The sequence below is a fragment of the Azolla caroliniana genome, unplaced genomic scaffold (genome assembly GCF_043228905.1).
Source record: "Azolla caroliniana isolate FFs.n. ecotype wild unplaced genomic scaffold, voAzoCaro1.0.p SCAF_17, whole genome shotgun sequence".
Lineage (NCBI taxonomy): Eukaryota > Viridiplantae > Streptophyta > Polypodiopsida > Salviniales > Salviniaceae > Azolla > Azolla caroliniana.
Genome location: NW_028230452.1, coordinates 12857665 through 12872929, shown reverse-complemented (window position 1 = coordinate 12872929; position 15265 = coordinate 12857665). Strand labels below are relative to the sequence as shown.

Genomic DNA, 15265 nt, shown 5'->3' with positions numbered 1-15265 from the left:
CAACAATGCTCTGCGGTCCAAGGTACTAGTGCGAGAGAGGCCTGTGCAAAAATGCTCTACGACGACAACTAAAATCGAGGGACCCACTTCGTCGTCCCAACCGCACGCGCGACGGGCGCCGGCGAAGGCTAAGGCTAAGGCCTTGGATCCTAGATAAAGGGGTACATATATATATATATATATATATATATATATCTTCCCTGACCCGGATTCGAACCTCGCCGCCCACGCCCACACAATAGCCTCTTACGCCCTCTCCTTGATCCGGACGACGCACTTAACCCAGACCGAACGGCAATGCCCCTCGGCGCTTCACCCATCCTACGCTCTCGTCCGCCTCTAAGAATGCCAGGAGCGCACACGCACGGGAACGGCTCGGGCGCGAGAAGAACGCAACCCATGCGCAAGACTTCCCCGGAGGTCATCCATCCCAGTACTCTCCACAAAAAGAACACGGCTCGAAGCTAAAAGGGTGCAGCACCAGGACTTCCCGGGAGGTCACCCATCCCAGTACTGTTCTGGCCCAAGCGCGCTTAACTGCAGAGTTCTGATGGGATCCGGTACAACAATGCTCTGCGGTCCGAGGTACTAGTGCTAGAGAGGCCTGTGCAAAAATGCTCTACGACGACAACTAAAATCGAGGGACCCACGTCGTTGTCCCAACCGCACGCGCGACGGGCGCCGGCGAAGGCTAAGGCTAAGGCCTTGGATCCTAGACAAAGGGGTACATATATATATATATATAGATATATATATATCTTCCCTGACCTGGATTCGAACCTCGCCGCCCACGCCCACACAATAGCCTCTTACGCCCTCTCCTTGATCCGGACGACGCACTTAACCCAGACCGAACGGCAATGCCCCTCGGCGCTTCACCCATCCTACGCTCTCGTCCGCCTCTAAGAATGCCAGGAGCGCACACGCACGGGAACGGCTCGGGCGCGAGAAGAACGCAACCCATGCGCAAGACTTCCCCGGAGGTCACCCATCCCAGTACTCTCCACAAAAAGAACACGACAGTACTCTCCACAAAAAGAACACGGCTCGAAGCAAAAAGGGTGCAGCACCAGGACTTCCCGGGAGGTAACCCATCCCAGTACTGTTCTGGCCCAAGCGCGCTTAACTGCGGAGTTCTGATGGGATCCTGTGTCTAGATATTACGCAAGTGTGTGTGGAAACGAGGCGGGACCGCGGGGGTCTCGAACCAAAGAGCAAGCGAGGGAGGAGAAAGAGAGAGAACCGGCTACGCAGGACCGGGGATACACAGGGACACGACCCTTCAGCACGGAGAACGCGAACAGACACCGACACAGACAGATGCGAATGACTAAATATGTACATTAACAAAAATGGCTAACACGACTACAACCCTCGATGGGGCACAGGTTGGCTACAACCGAACAGGCCGGCGAACAGATGCCGATGCTTGTTCACTTCGACGCACAAAGGGGTAGCAGGTCGGAGGTGCTGCCGGAAGCACTCGGGCGTTCCTCGAAACATCGCGAGCCTCCTCGGAACCCTGTACAGAAAAGCTATGGAGCTCAAGAAGGAATTAAACAGAGAGAGAAGCGTCCAGAAACGGTCCGGCAGCACTTCGTCCTCTCTGCGCGAGATGCCTGCAACAGCTCTTTCCTGCTCCTTGTATAGGCCGACGAGCAGGCCGTCATGTCAGCTTTATTCCCTGTCCCTTTTGGACAGGGATCCGCTCCGTTCTTCACGCATCCGCGTAGTTACGCCGCCGACTCGTACAGTTCCTTAGCTCGTGCGCGCGACCGAAAACACTGTTCGCGCGGTCTTTGTCTCCACTTGTGTTAGGGCCCGTTCCTGCCGATTATCCTCCTAATTCGCTTCTATGTACAACTTGGAGCGTGCGCGTGTGAAGAACCGGTTCCCACGCCTTGGTGCGCCGATTCCGCCTATGGACGGTTTTCTTCACGACATCCGCCCCCACCTAACCGCGCATCCTCCGGTATGCGCCAAGAGAGTTGGGACGGAGAAAACCGTCCCGTCTTCATTCCTCGCCCGTCGGTTCTTCCTCGTTTTCGGATCGTTCGTCACTGCTGACTAGGAGGGCCGGGTCTGGCTCGTCGTCGTGTCGCTTCTTGAACGCTTTGATCCGCTTCCCTGCAACCGGTATCGCCATTCTCGTGCCGTCTAGTTCCGCCAGGTGATATGTCCCGTTGTCATTGGCGCTCTGTACCACGTAAGGCCCGAACCACCTTCGTGCGAACTTCCGTGTAGCTCGGTGCTGGTTGTCGAGGCTGCTGTCGTAGACGAGCACCCAGTCACCTTCGTCGATTTTCTTCGGTCGGAGCCGGTGCGTTCGGTCGAACTTGGCTTTGTTCTTTGTCCTCGCCACCCGGAGCTTCTCCGCAGCCAGTTCCACGTCCTCCGGTCTCCGCTCGAGCTGTCGTATACGCGCGGCCAACAACTCCTCCCGGCTCATCTCGTCCCTCCAGTCGACCGTTGCCCACGAGGAGATCGTCCGTTCTATCGGCATGATCGGCTTCTGGCCGAACATGAGCCAGTTACCGACTTGGCCTCCGCATGCTCGAACCAGCGCCTTGACGATCGGTCCGTGTCCGCGCTCCACCTTTCCATTCGCCTCCGGATTGTACGCAGTGGTGAGCGAGAGCTTGACTCCCAGCCGGTCGAACAGCTCCGCGGCTTCTTCGGCGTCCAACTCCCCTCGGTCAGCCACGATCTTCCCGACGCACCCGTACCGGCATATCACGTCCTCGATTAGGAACCGACATACGGCCGCGGTCGTTTTGTTCGGAAGGGCCCGGCCTTCCACCTGGTTCGTCAGATCCTCCCGCGCTAGCACCAGGTACCGCATCTGTCCTACCCCCATTGGCATCGTCACCAGATCTACCATCCATTTGAAGTGGATGGTCGGAGGGTACGTAGGGTGAAGCTCGTCCCGGTGTCGGACCACGGAGTGCATCTGACAGCTCTCGCAAGTTGTCACTAATCGATGCACGTCCCGGTACAGTCCCGGCCACCAGTACTTCTCCTTTATCTTCTTTTACGTGGCCCAAGTTCCACGGTGTCCGGCCCAAGGGCTGTCGTGGTAGGCCGTCAGCAGCTCCTCCTGTTCTTCCTTCATCGCCACCACCCGGAGCGGAGCGCCGTCCCTCTTCTTCGGGTGCTTCCATAGATAGCCATCCCGGAGAAAGAACCGGTACGCTTTCTTCCGGATCCGGTTGGCCTCGTCTTTCGTCCATGACGCATCCGGCGCCATTGTCCTCAAGAACCCGCCGATCTGCAGCCACTCCCCGTCGTACTTGCTCGCGTCGAAGTCGTTAAGCGCCGGAGTGCTCGTCCCGCCGGTTGTTACGTATGCTGCCTCGAAGAAGTCCACGCCGACCTCTTCGTCCTCTGAAACCATGCCGCCCTCATCATCGAATCTCGCCCTTGAAAGCATGTCGGCCATGGCGTTGTCTTTCCCGGAAATGTGTCGTATTTCCAGGTCCAGGGACTTGATGTACGCTATCCACCTGAGCATTGCCAGGTCCGGCGTCGCGCATCCGGAAACCATGCCGAGAATCGGCATGCAATCCGTCTCTATGATTACCTCTGTCCCGATCAGATAGTCCTTGTCGGCCTTCACCGCCGAAACGATACCCCAGAGTTCGCGTTTAACCTGGGCGTATCCTCGCTGCCGCTCACTGAGGACCTTCGCGCCGAATCGGATCGGGAACCGATTGCCGTCCTCGTCTTCTTGGTTGACGACCCACCCGATTCTGGTCGGACTCGTGTCAACCGTTATGTACACTGGGGTGCCCTTCCTGTAGACGGCCTTTCGGAGCGCCGGTGCTGCCGAAAGAGCCTCCTTCAGCTTCCGGACCGACTCCGTGTGCTTGTCTAGCCATTCGAATCTTCGCCCTTTCTTCAATAATCCGTACAGCGGCTCCGCGACGTGCGCGTAATGCGGGATCCATATGTGGTAGAAGGCGCATGCTCCCAAGAATCTTCGTACTTCCGTGACCGAGCTGCAATCAGGCTTCATCGCGGAGATGGCTTCTACCTTTGCCGGAGACGGTTTCCGGCCATATGGTCCACATAAATGTCCGACCACCATGATTTCCGACTGCCCGAAGGCTGATTTCTCCCCCGAGAAGGTGAGCCTCGCAGCCTCTAGCCTTTGCAGCACCTTCTCGCAGTCGTCGATGTGCGTCACCACGAATCGCCGGCATCCGTCCGGCCCGATCGTCTCGTCCTTTTCTGCTACCGGGCATCCCTTGATCGGGATGTCGTCCAGAAACGGCATGGTGATGTCCGGGATGCAGTCCCTCAGAACCTTGTTCATCGCATTCACCATGTGGGCCACCGAGTTGGTCCATCCTTGCGGCAGCGTACACATCCGCACTAGGCCGAGGGGAGTTCGCATCGTCGTAATGTCTCTGCTCTCCACGGCTAGCTGGAACTGGTCGTACCCTGAGTATAGATCACCGACCGAGTAAATCGACCTTCCGGCGAAGGCCTCCGCGAACTCGTCTATGGTCGGTCCAATCCCTACGTTCCGAATGGTCACCCTATTGACCGGTTGCAGGTCCTGAATGAAGCGCAATGATCCGTTTTTCTTTGGTACAGTAAACCATCGGTTTGAATACAGGGCGCTCGACGGCTCGAGAATGCCCATATCAACTTTCTGCTTCAACAGCTCCATCAACTTCGGGATGTGAGCTCTCGGAACCGGAATTGGCTTGAGATTCCACGGTACATGCGGTACCGTGAATATCACCATCGGCTCTACGATCGTCGGGTTTACGCACCCGATTTCCTCCGGTGAGACTGCGAAGGCTTTCCCGTGCCTTCCGAGCATTCTCCGAAACCGGTCTTCCTCCGCCGGTAGTAGGAACCCGCCCCCACCGATTTTGAGCTCCCGGAGCGTCTCGTTGGTGAAGGTGTGTCCTATACAGGCCGGATCTCGTAAGCTGGGGTCCGATGCAACCCCTTTGATTCGCGACTCGCTGCCCTCCGGTAACGGTACCGCGACTGGCCTTACCTTCCGGTCCACAGTCTTGTACTTGGTGCTTACTCGGGCCGTCCGATCCGACTCGAGCCCCCGACCAAAGTCCGCGATGACTTCGTACATTTCTTCGGAACATACCAGTATCGTCCGGTCTTCGTTAAGGTCTTCTTCGACTACCTTCCCCAGCATTCCCAAGGTGTCGTCGAAGGAGACCGCCTCCACGGCGCCACTGATTTCTTCGTCAAGGCCGAGAACTCCGCACGCTCGAAGTCTCCCCTCCGTCTTTGTTTTCTCTCGGCCGGCGATGCCGACCATCGTACATGCTCCGCTGTCGGAGAAGCAAAATTTCCTACCTATTGTACACGGTTTTATCGTACAGATGTGGGGTTTTCCCGGAGCATCCGGACTGTCGCGGCCCCACGCCTTGGCAGTCCTCTCTAAAAATCCTCTCGGTTTTCGGAACCGAGGGAGTCGCGGTTACGTTCGTGGTTCAGCCGTACCGTCAGAAACTGGACCGAATGGCGCCCGTCTTCGCTTTTGACCCTCGCGTAGGCCGAACCATTGTCCAGCACCTTGGTCTCCATTCGCGCCGCCGTGATGTACGGCTCTCCCAGTATGACCGGATGCGAAGACGTCTCCTGCACGAAGAAGTGCTGGTCAATCTCGACGTCGCCGATCTTGACTCGCACATTCGGACAGGCCCCGTGCAGTTCCTCGGTGGCGCGCGTTGCTGCCCTTATTTTCCACCCGTGCTTGGTGTTGATCGGCCATTTGCCCTTCTTATAGAAGTCCATGGACATCAAATTGAAGTCCACCAAAGCTATCACCGGTTCCTGGACATCGCCGATCTTCACCGGGGTTTCCGTGGTCGCTCGGGCCCAGTGTGGTCTCGAATAGTGGCTTTCCGCCCACTCGTCTCCCAGCGCCATGTCGTCTAGGTGCGTCGTCTGCACTTCCACCGGTCTTTCCGGTTCTGTCTCCGTTGACAGCCTCTTCCGTTTCACCAAGTCCACAATGGAGTCGTGGAACTCCTTCTTGGCGATTCCCAGCACCTCTCGTAACGACAGCTCCACCTTGCTGTCGAGGATCCGTTCCTCCAGGACCTTTCGTAAGTCCGTGGTCCTTTCTATCTCCGTCCCCAGACGGTACCCGCCCTTCTGGGGTTTATCTTGCGTACCGGCCCCGCCGGCTTCGTCCCGTCGTGGCCCGGACCGGGTCTCGTATCGTTGTGAGGGCCCGGTCGTCCCGGGTTTCCCCACCCGCTTCTCTTCTACCAGAGCCTCGTAGTTCTGGCAAGCGGCTTCCACGAAGCCCGTCTTTTCCTCGACCGGGTCGCTCCACCCGGTCATCTCCCGTACCCGTTTCTCCGCACGGTCCGATTCCTCCCTTTTAAGCCTTGCACCGGCAAGGCCTTCCAGCATCGTCGGCCAGAATCCGGCTTTGCTTTCCCTTCGGGCCTCGCCGCCCCCGACTCGAATGCCGGCCGACGCCGAGTAGTGGACGGTTTCCGCGTGTCGGGCCGCCGCCTCTTCCATCAACCTTTTCATACCACCTCGCCCGTCGTTTCGGCTCAGGGCCCTTCGGGTGTCGTTGGCATGCACCCGTCCTTCCCACAGGTACACCACCCTGTTCCTCAGCGCCTCCGCGAAGTCGCCGCAGTCCTTCCGAATGTGGCCGACTTCATCGCACCACATGCACCTGTTTCCTGCCGCCGGCCGTCGGTCACGAGCCGGTTCGCCACCTTCCCTTCGGGCTTGCGCGATTTGGAGGTCCTTTATCGCCCTCGTCAATTCCTCCAGCGCCGCTCCTCCGGTTGAGCCTCTGACTACGCCGGTCGAAGCCGAACCGGTTTCCAACCATTCTCGGGTCTCTTCCTTTCGCACCTGTGGCGCTGGTTCGAGCTTCCTTGCTGCGACCGAGCCCGACCCGGTTGCCCCGTTATCCGCCCATTCTCACCGTTTGTCGAAACGGCCACAGACTTTCTTGACAGCCGCCCAGTCGGTAGTGAGCCCGTCTTCGGTTTCCAGCAAGAGGCCCACTTGCTCCCGATCCCGCTCGTCGACCGACTTGACAAACAGCAAGACCCGGCTCGTGTCCAGGATGGTTCGGTCGAGCGCCGAAAGGCGCGCAAAGTTTTCCTCGAACTCCCGGAGGAGTGCCGACGCGTTTCTTCCCTTCCCCGGGGACTCCACCCATTCCATGAACCTTCGCTTCGAAAGCCGGAGCGCGTCGTCCAGCCCGTATTTCTCTAGGAGCCGACCTTCGAACTCCTCCCAAGTACGGCTCTCCGCCCGCACCTCGAGCACCTCCGCATGGATGCTCGGCATCGCCACTCGGGGAAATCCGGCAAGACGCCTTTCTTCCGGAATGTCCCGCATCAGCATCTCTGCACCGTAGGACGCCAAATACTTCGTGGCATCCTTCCCATCGAACCGGCCGATCGTGCCGACGACCGCCTCAATGGCTCTGTCGAGGGCACCGGTGCCCTCGCGCGCGTTTACAATCCGGTCCACGGCCGAAGCCATGGCCTCTGCAAGATCCGACCCCCTCATCTTCTGCTCTTCTGCCGCCTCCTTCACGTCGGGTTCACCAGAGATGTCTAGATATTACGCAAGTGCGTTTGGAAACGAGGCGGGACCGCGGGGGTCTCGAACCAAAGAGCAAGCGAGGGAGGAGAAAGAGAGAGAACCGGCTACGCAGGACCGGGGATACACAGGGACACGGCCCTTCAGCACGGAGAACGCGAACAGACACCGACACAGACAAATGCGAATGACTAAATATGTATATTAACAAAAATGGCTAACACGACTACAACCCTCGATGGGGCACAGGTTGGCTACAACCGAACAGGCCGGCGAACAGATGCCGATGCTTGTTCGCTTCGACGCACAAAGGGGTAGCAGGTCGGAGGTGTTGAAGACAAGGCCGTCAATGCGGAAGATCAAGTAGCATTCGATTGGGGTTGAGTACCTGCGTATGACAGTTTCTAAGGTCGTGCACAGAGATAGAGAGAGAGAGAGAGAGAGAGAGAGAGAGAGGAGGCACAAAAGAGTCTTTCTATTCAATAGAAACAATAATACAACCCAACCTTACAAAAAGGTTACAAGGTCACTATATATAGTGACCGACTTAGGGCAACTACCATTTATGCTAATTACACAAATGGCCCAAACATGATCTATAGAAAGGGATAGTGTGAATACGTCCATTATACACTTGTATTCGACACTCCCCCGTAATGGGCGTATACATGGGTTATCTAAGATTACAGGTATAAACCTAGGTTCTCGGACATATCAGTTTTGTTCGAGTCGGCAGGGTCCGAAGGCAGAAGACCGGACTGGTCGGGTCGGAAGAGTTGAAGCCGATCATTAGGGAACTGATGTCGGTTGTCGGAAACCATCCTGCGCTGTGTCCGGCTCTAACCGGACTGGTTTGTCGTTACGCCCATCTGATGCCGAAGGGACCGAAAGCGGTCTGCCGAAAGACACTTGGTCATTCCATCTGCGACATTGTCGGTTGTGGATATTTTCTCTAGACCGATTTTCCCTGAAATGACGCAGTCCCGAATGAAGTGATATCGAACGTCGATATGTTTGGAGGCGTTGTGGTGAACCGGATTTTTCAACAAGGCAACAGCACCTTGACTGTCGCTATAGACAACTGGGGCCGAGTCATGGTCGACTTGTCGAAATGCGTGCGCCAGCCGGCCGAGCCACAAAGCTTCTTTTGCAGCGTCGGACGCAGCTACATATTCTGCTTCGGTCGTTGAGGTCGTTGTGCACTCCTGAAGTTTCGACTTCCATGAAATTGCGCCATTGCCGAATTTGAAGCAGTATCCGGTTGTTGATTTCCGACTGTCTATACAGCCGGCGAAGTCCGAGTCGGTGTAACCGACTACGCCTGAGGTTGAGTTCGGACCGAAAAGAATGCCGTGGTCTTTTGTGCCAGCCAGATATTTGAACACATGCTTGACTGCGTTCCAATGCGATCGGCCAGGATTGTGCATAAATCTGTTAACGACTCCTACGGCATGAGAGATATCAGGCCGTGTCGCGACCATCAGGTACATAAGGGAGCCGACTGCCGGTGCATACGGTACCGACTTCATATCTTCCCCCTCCGGACCGGATGTCGGGCAGTCTCGCTGAGAGAGCCGAAGATTCATGGGGAGCGGGGTTGAAGCAAATTTGGCTGATTGCATGTTGAAGCGTTCCAAGACACGTCCGATATAGTCGGTCTGAGACAAAAAAAGATGTCCTTTATCGCGATGCCGACTAATCTTCATGCCAAGTATGTGTCGTGCCGGACCGAGGTCCTTCATGGCAAACTTCAACCGCAATTGCCGAATGAGATCGGCAAGTTCGCCCGCGTGGCGTCCAGAAATTAGCATGTCGTCCACGTAAATGATAAGGAAGATGGGTGATCCATCTTGAGCTGTGTTGGTGAAAAGACAATGGTCCTCATCGCTTTTTGAGAAGCCGATCGATTGGATGAAGTCGTCGAACTTCTTGTACCATTGTCGCGGTGCCTGTTTGAGGCCGTATAGACTCTTCCTGAGTCGGCAGACTAGATGTTCTTGGCCAGTTGCCACGAAGCCTTTTGGCTGCTCCATATAAATTTCCTCTTCAAGATCACCATGGAGGAAGGTTGTTTTGACATCTAGCTGAATCAGCTCCAAGTTGTCGGCTGCCACTACGCCGAGTAGAAAATGAAGGGTTGTCATTTTCACCACTGGTGAAAAAATCTCGTCGAAGTCGACGCCATATTCTTGTCGGAAGCCCTTCGCAACTAATCTGGCCTTGTACTTTGGGGTGGTCGAATCAGACGTCTCTTTTAGTCGATAAACCCACTTGCAAGGAAGAGCACGTCGATTCTTAGGTAATTCGACCAGATCCCAAGTCTTGTTTGCCCGAATGGAGTGCATTTCCGACTCCATCGCCAGATGCCAGGTGGCTGAATCGACAGATGTCGATGCTTCTTCGTAAGACGTCGGTTCGCCGGCGTCGGTGAAGAAAATTCCAGGAGAATACCTCTCCGGAGGTTGCGATAGTCTCTCGGATCGTCGAGGTATGATTGGACTGGTCGTATCGGGTATCGAGGTCGGATGGTCCGAAAGCGAATTATTCTGCTGTGCCGAGTCAGAGTTGTCTGAGTCGGTAGTGTAAGGTTCAGCTACCCGTGAAGCTGACCGTGTGTTAGGAGCGGGGCCTTCTTGAAGGGTCGGCACATCGGAAAATGTTACCCTTCGGACTTCGATCGGTGTTTTGACTGATGGATTCATAGCCGACTCGTTGAACACAACGTCCGAACTTCGAACGATTTGTCTGCGTTCGGGGTCCCAGAGTCGGTATCCCATTTCGCCGTCTGATCCATATCCAAGGAAAATGCATTTCCTGGACCGAGGTGCAAGTTTTCGGCGATCATCTTTCGGAATAAGGGCGTACGCCTCACATCCGAAGATCCTCAGCTTGTCGTAATTCGGCTTACTGCCGATCCATAGTTCCTGAGGAATTTGAAGTCCTAGAGGTCTGCTTGGCGACATATTGATTATGTGTACTGCCGTGAGTAGAGCCTCTGCCCAGAAGCCATCCAACAGTCCGGAGTGTTGGAGCATGGAAACTATCCGTTCTTGGATTGTCCGATTCATGCGTTCTGCAATCCCGTTTTGCTCCGGACTGTGTGGTGCCGTAAATTCACGTCGGATGCCGCGTTGTCGGCAGAATTTGACGAATTCTTCTGATTTGAACTCTCCCCCATTGTCGGTCCGAAAGCATTTCAGTTTTCGGTCAGTTTGATTTTCTACCATAGCGAGCCAATCGGAGAAGATCGAGAAGACACGATCTTTGGTGCGAATTGGATAAGCCCACACCTTTCGAGTCGAATCGTCAATAAAACTGACGAAGTAAGAGGCACCGCAGAGAGACTGATGCGGCATTGGGCCACAGACGTCCGAGTGGACTAAATCGAGAGGTCTCGTTTCTCTTGGTGCTGATGTCGGATGTGATGCGGCTGCTTGTTTGCCATACTGGCAATGTTCGCAGAATTGATGGTCCGAGAAGGAGAGTTTAGGGATGTATCCGGCTCTAGATAGGTGCGTAATGCCGGCCTTGCTGAGGTGTCCTAATCTTCTGTGCCATAGTGATGACACAGGAATATCCACCAAAAACAGGTTACCCTCTCTGAGCGTAACATGTAACGGATACAGTGAGTGTATCTTGGGTCCTCTAGCAAGCAGGAGGTTCCCCCTGTGGAGTGTCCACCCTCCCGAAGAAAAACCGGCACGAATGCCGTCTTCATCTAGTTGTCCGACTGAGATCAATGGCCTTGAGAGCTCGGGTACATGTCGGACAATGTGAAGTACAAGTGTAGAGCCACCTGCAAGGTTGAGCTCTACTGTGCCGATTCCAATGATGTCACAGTATTGCGAGTTGCCGACTCGAACTGAGTCGGAGTGACGGATCGTATATTGCCGAAATTGGGATCGATGAGGAGTCACGTGAAATGACGCGCCCGAATCTAAGAGCCATGTGCTCGATTCTTCAGTCGTGAGCAGAACTTCTGATCCGACTGGATTTTCGATTGATAGTATATTCGGGTCGTTTGGTAGCACATCAGCTGAGAAGCTGACGTAATTGATCTCCTCATGCCGGCCACTCTTCTTGTCTGATTTCTAAGACTTGTCGTTCTTGTTCTTGAGTGCGCGGCAGTCGGCTTTGATGTGTCCGGGTTTCTTGCAATAGTTGCAGATTCGATTATCCCGTGACTGGCTCCGTCTTCGCTGATTGTTCGGCTGCCGTGAGGAATCTCTTCCTCGTATGTTCGATCGTTCTGTCGAACCTTGTACTACATAAGCGTCGTTTGTTGAGTCTTTGGCGAAAGACTTTCTCCGAGCTGCTTCGGTCAGGATTGCGCTCGTGACTTCGGAGTATTTAACAGCCGTGGTTGACGCGTTGCACACGGTTGTGACGAAAGTTTCCCATGATGAGGGAAGGCTGCTCATGAGTATCATTGCTCTGAGTTCATCCTCGATTGCCGTCCCCTGAGATGAGATTTGGGAGCTTATGCTTTCGTACTCATTGAGATGTGCTTGAACCGAGTCTGATTCTTTCATCCGCAAGTTGTAGAGGCGCCGAATCAGAAACATCTTCGTTGCAGCGACCTTCTTTTCGTAGGTGCCCGACAGTGTTTTCCACAGTTCGAATGCTGTCGTACACGATTGCACCGTAAAGTATACCGATTCCGATAGGTGCATCCGAATCGTGGCGCGGACGATTCTGTCCAGCTTCTGCCACTCAATTGGTTTGTATCCTTCTGGAGGTTCTTCATTTTCGATGGGATCGATTTGCCCCTTGACTATGAGATAGTCCTGCATTTGCTCCTTCCAGAAGTTGAAGTTCGATCCATCGAACTTTCGTAGACTCATTTCTGACGAGCCGGATGTTGATGCCATCAAATTTGGTTTCGGTTGACGAAGCTCGGTTCGGAGTTGACTACGAACCTTGTTGGAGTGCAGCCGGTTGGCTCACCCGATATCGTTCTAGTCGGATTTGAACCCGAGTCGGTTCGGCTTCGGATATATGTATTGTTGAACTTGCTCGAATTGACTCCGGTAACTTGAGGGACAGAACCGACTGGTCTTCCCGAATGTTGCCGAGTCGGAGTGAGCCCGGTTCGCTTCCGAATATATATATATTCGCTTCGGGTGACTGCAGCGACGAGAGAGACGGATCCAACTGATCCTCCCGAATGTCGATCAGCCGGATGAAGCACGAATTTGGGTTGTTGTCTTGAGACCGATCTGCACCGAGTGGTTACAATGAGCGGCGAGCAGCGTTTGATGACCTCTTCGGATGCCGTTTAACCGAGTGGAGCACGATCGTGTCAATGTTGCACAAGGGGATTTCACCTCGAGCGGTTACGATCACAAGGAACAGAGTACAACCGGCTGGCTTACTCCAAGCGAAGATGATCTAACGCGATGAGATGCAAGCCTCGTTTTTTCTTCTTCTTCTCTCTTCTTCGAATGACGCAAGAAACCGAATGCTGTGCAGGCTAAGACGACGGCCGACAGCGGGTTGAAGGACCGAATACTGTGCAGGCTCTGATACCAGATGTTGAAGACAAGGCCGTCAATGCGGAAGATCAAGTAGCATTCGATTGGGGTTGAGTACCTGCGTATGACAGTTTCTAAGATCGTGCACAGAGATAGAGAGAGAGAGAGAGAGAGAGAGAGGAGGCACAAAAGAGTCTTTCTATTCAATAGAAACAATAATACAACCCAACCTTACAAAAGGTTACAAGGTCACTATATATAGTGACCGACTTAGGGTAACTACCATTTATGCTAATTACACAAATGGCCCAAACTTGATCTATAGAAAGGGATAGTGTGAATACGTCCATTATACACTTGTATTCGACAGGAGGTGTTGCCGGAAGCACTCGGGCGTTCCTCGAAACAGCGCGAGCCTCCTCGGAACCCTGCACAGAAAAGCTATGGACCTCAAGAAGGAAGGAAACAGAGAGAGAAGCGTCCAGAAACGGTCCGGCAGCACTTCGTCCTCTCTGCGCGAGATGCCTGCAACAGCTCTTTCCTGCTCCATATATAGGCCGACGAGCAGGCCGTCATGTCAGCTTTATTCCCTGTCCCTTTTGGACAGGGATCCACTCCGTTCTTCACGCATCCGCATAGTTACGCCGCCGACTCGTACAGTTCCTTAGCTCGCGCGCGCGACCGAAAACACTGTTCGCGCGGTCTTTGTCTCCACTTGTGTTAGGGCCCGTTCCTGCCGATTATCCTCCTAATTCGCTTCTATGTACAACTTGGAGCGTGCGCGCGTGAAGAACCGGTTCCCACGCCTTGGTGCGCCAATTCCGCCTATGGACGGTTTTCTTCACGACACCGGTGTATTAGCGCTGGTATGACCGCACCACAACAATGCTCTGCGGTCCGAGGTACTAGTGCCAGAGAGGCTTGTGCAAAAATGCTCTACGACGACAACTAAAATCGAGGGACCCACGTCGTCGTCCCAACCGCACGCGCGACGGGCGCCGGCGAAGGCTAAGGCTAAGGCCTTGGATCCTAGACAAAGGGGTACATATATATATATATATATATCTTCCCTGACCCGGATTCGAACCTCGCCGCCCACGCCCACACAATAGCCTCTTACGCCCTCTCCTTGATCCGGACGACGCACTTAACCCAGACCGAACGGCAATGCCCCTCGGCGCTTCACCCATCCTACGCTCTCGTCCGCCTCTAAGAATGCCAGGAGCGCACACGCACGGGAACGGCTCGGGCGCGAGAAGAACGCAACCCATGCGCAAGACTTCCCCGGAGGTCACCCATCCCAGTACTCTCCACAAAAAGAACACGGCAGTACTCTCCACAAAAAGAACACGGCTCGAAGAAAAAAGGGTGCAACACCAGGACTTCCCGGGAGGTCACCCATCCCAGTACCGTTCTGGAACAAGCACGCCTAACTACGGAGTTCTGATGGGATCCTGTGTATTAGCACTGGTATGACCGCACCACAACAATGCTCTGCGGTCCGAGGTACTAGTGCCGGAGAGGCCTGTGCAAAAATGCTCCACGACGACAACTAAAATCGAGGGACCCACGTCGTCGTCCTAACCGCACGCGCGACGGGCGCCGGCGAAGGCTAAGGCTAAGGCCTTGGATCCTAGACAAAGGGGTACATATATATATATATATATATATATATATATATATATATATATATATATATATATATCTTCCCTGACCCGAATTCGAACCTCGCCGCCCACGCCCACACAATAGCCTCTTACGCCCTCTCCTTGATCCGGACGACGCACTTAACCCAGACCGAACGGCAATGCCCCTCGGCGCTTCACCCATCCTACGCTCTCGTCCGCCTCTAAGAATGCTAGGAGCGCACACGCACGGGAACGGCTCGGGCGCGAGAAGAACGCAACCCATGCGCAAGACTTCCCCGGAGGTCACCCATCCCAGTACTCTCCACAGAAAGAACACGGCAGTACTCTCCACAAAAAGAACACGGCTCGAAGCAAAAAGGGTGCAGCACCAGGACTTCCCGGGGGGTCACCCATCCCGGTACTGTTCTGGACCAAGCGCGCTTAATTGCGGAGTTCTGATGGGATCCGGTGTATTAGCACTGGTATGACCGCACCACAACAATCCTCTGCGGTCCGAGATACTAGTGCCAGAGAGGCCTGTGCAAAAATGCTCTACGACGACAACTAAAATCGAGGGACCCCCGTCGTCGTCCCAAC

General features: G+C 54.7%; 2 pseudogenes; both read right to left on the bottom strand.

Annotated features, from left to right (window-relative positions):
- Window positions 1-14405: 14405 nt before the first annotated feature.
- Window positions 14406-14524, bottom strand: LOC147853171 (5S ribosomal RNA; annotated as a pseudogene).
- Window positions 14525-15045: 521 nt separating this feature from the next.
- LOC147853170 (5S ribosomal RNA) lies at window positions 15046-15164 on the bottom strand (annotated as a pseudogene).
- Window positions 15165-15265: the final 101 nt, after the last annotated feature.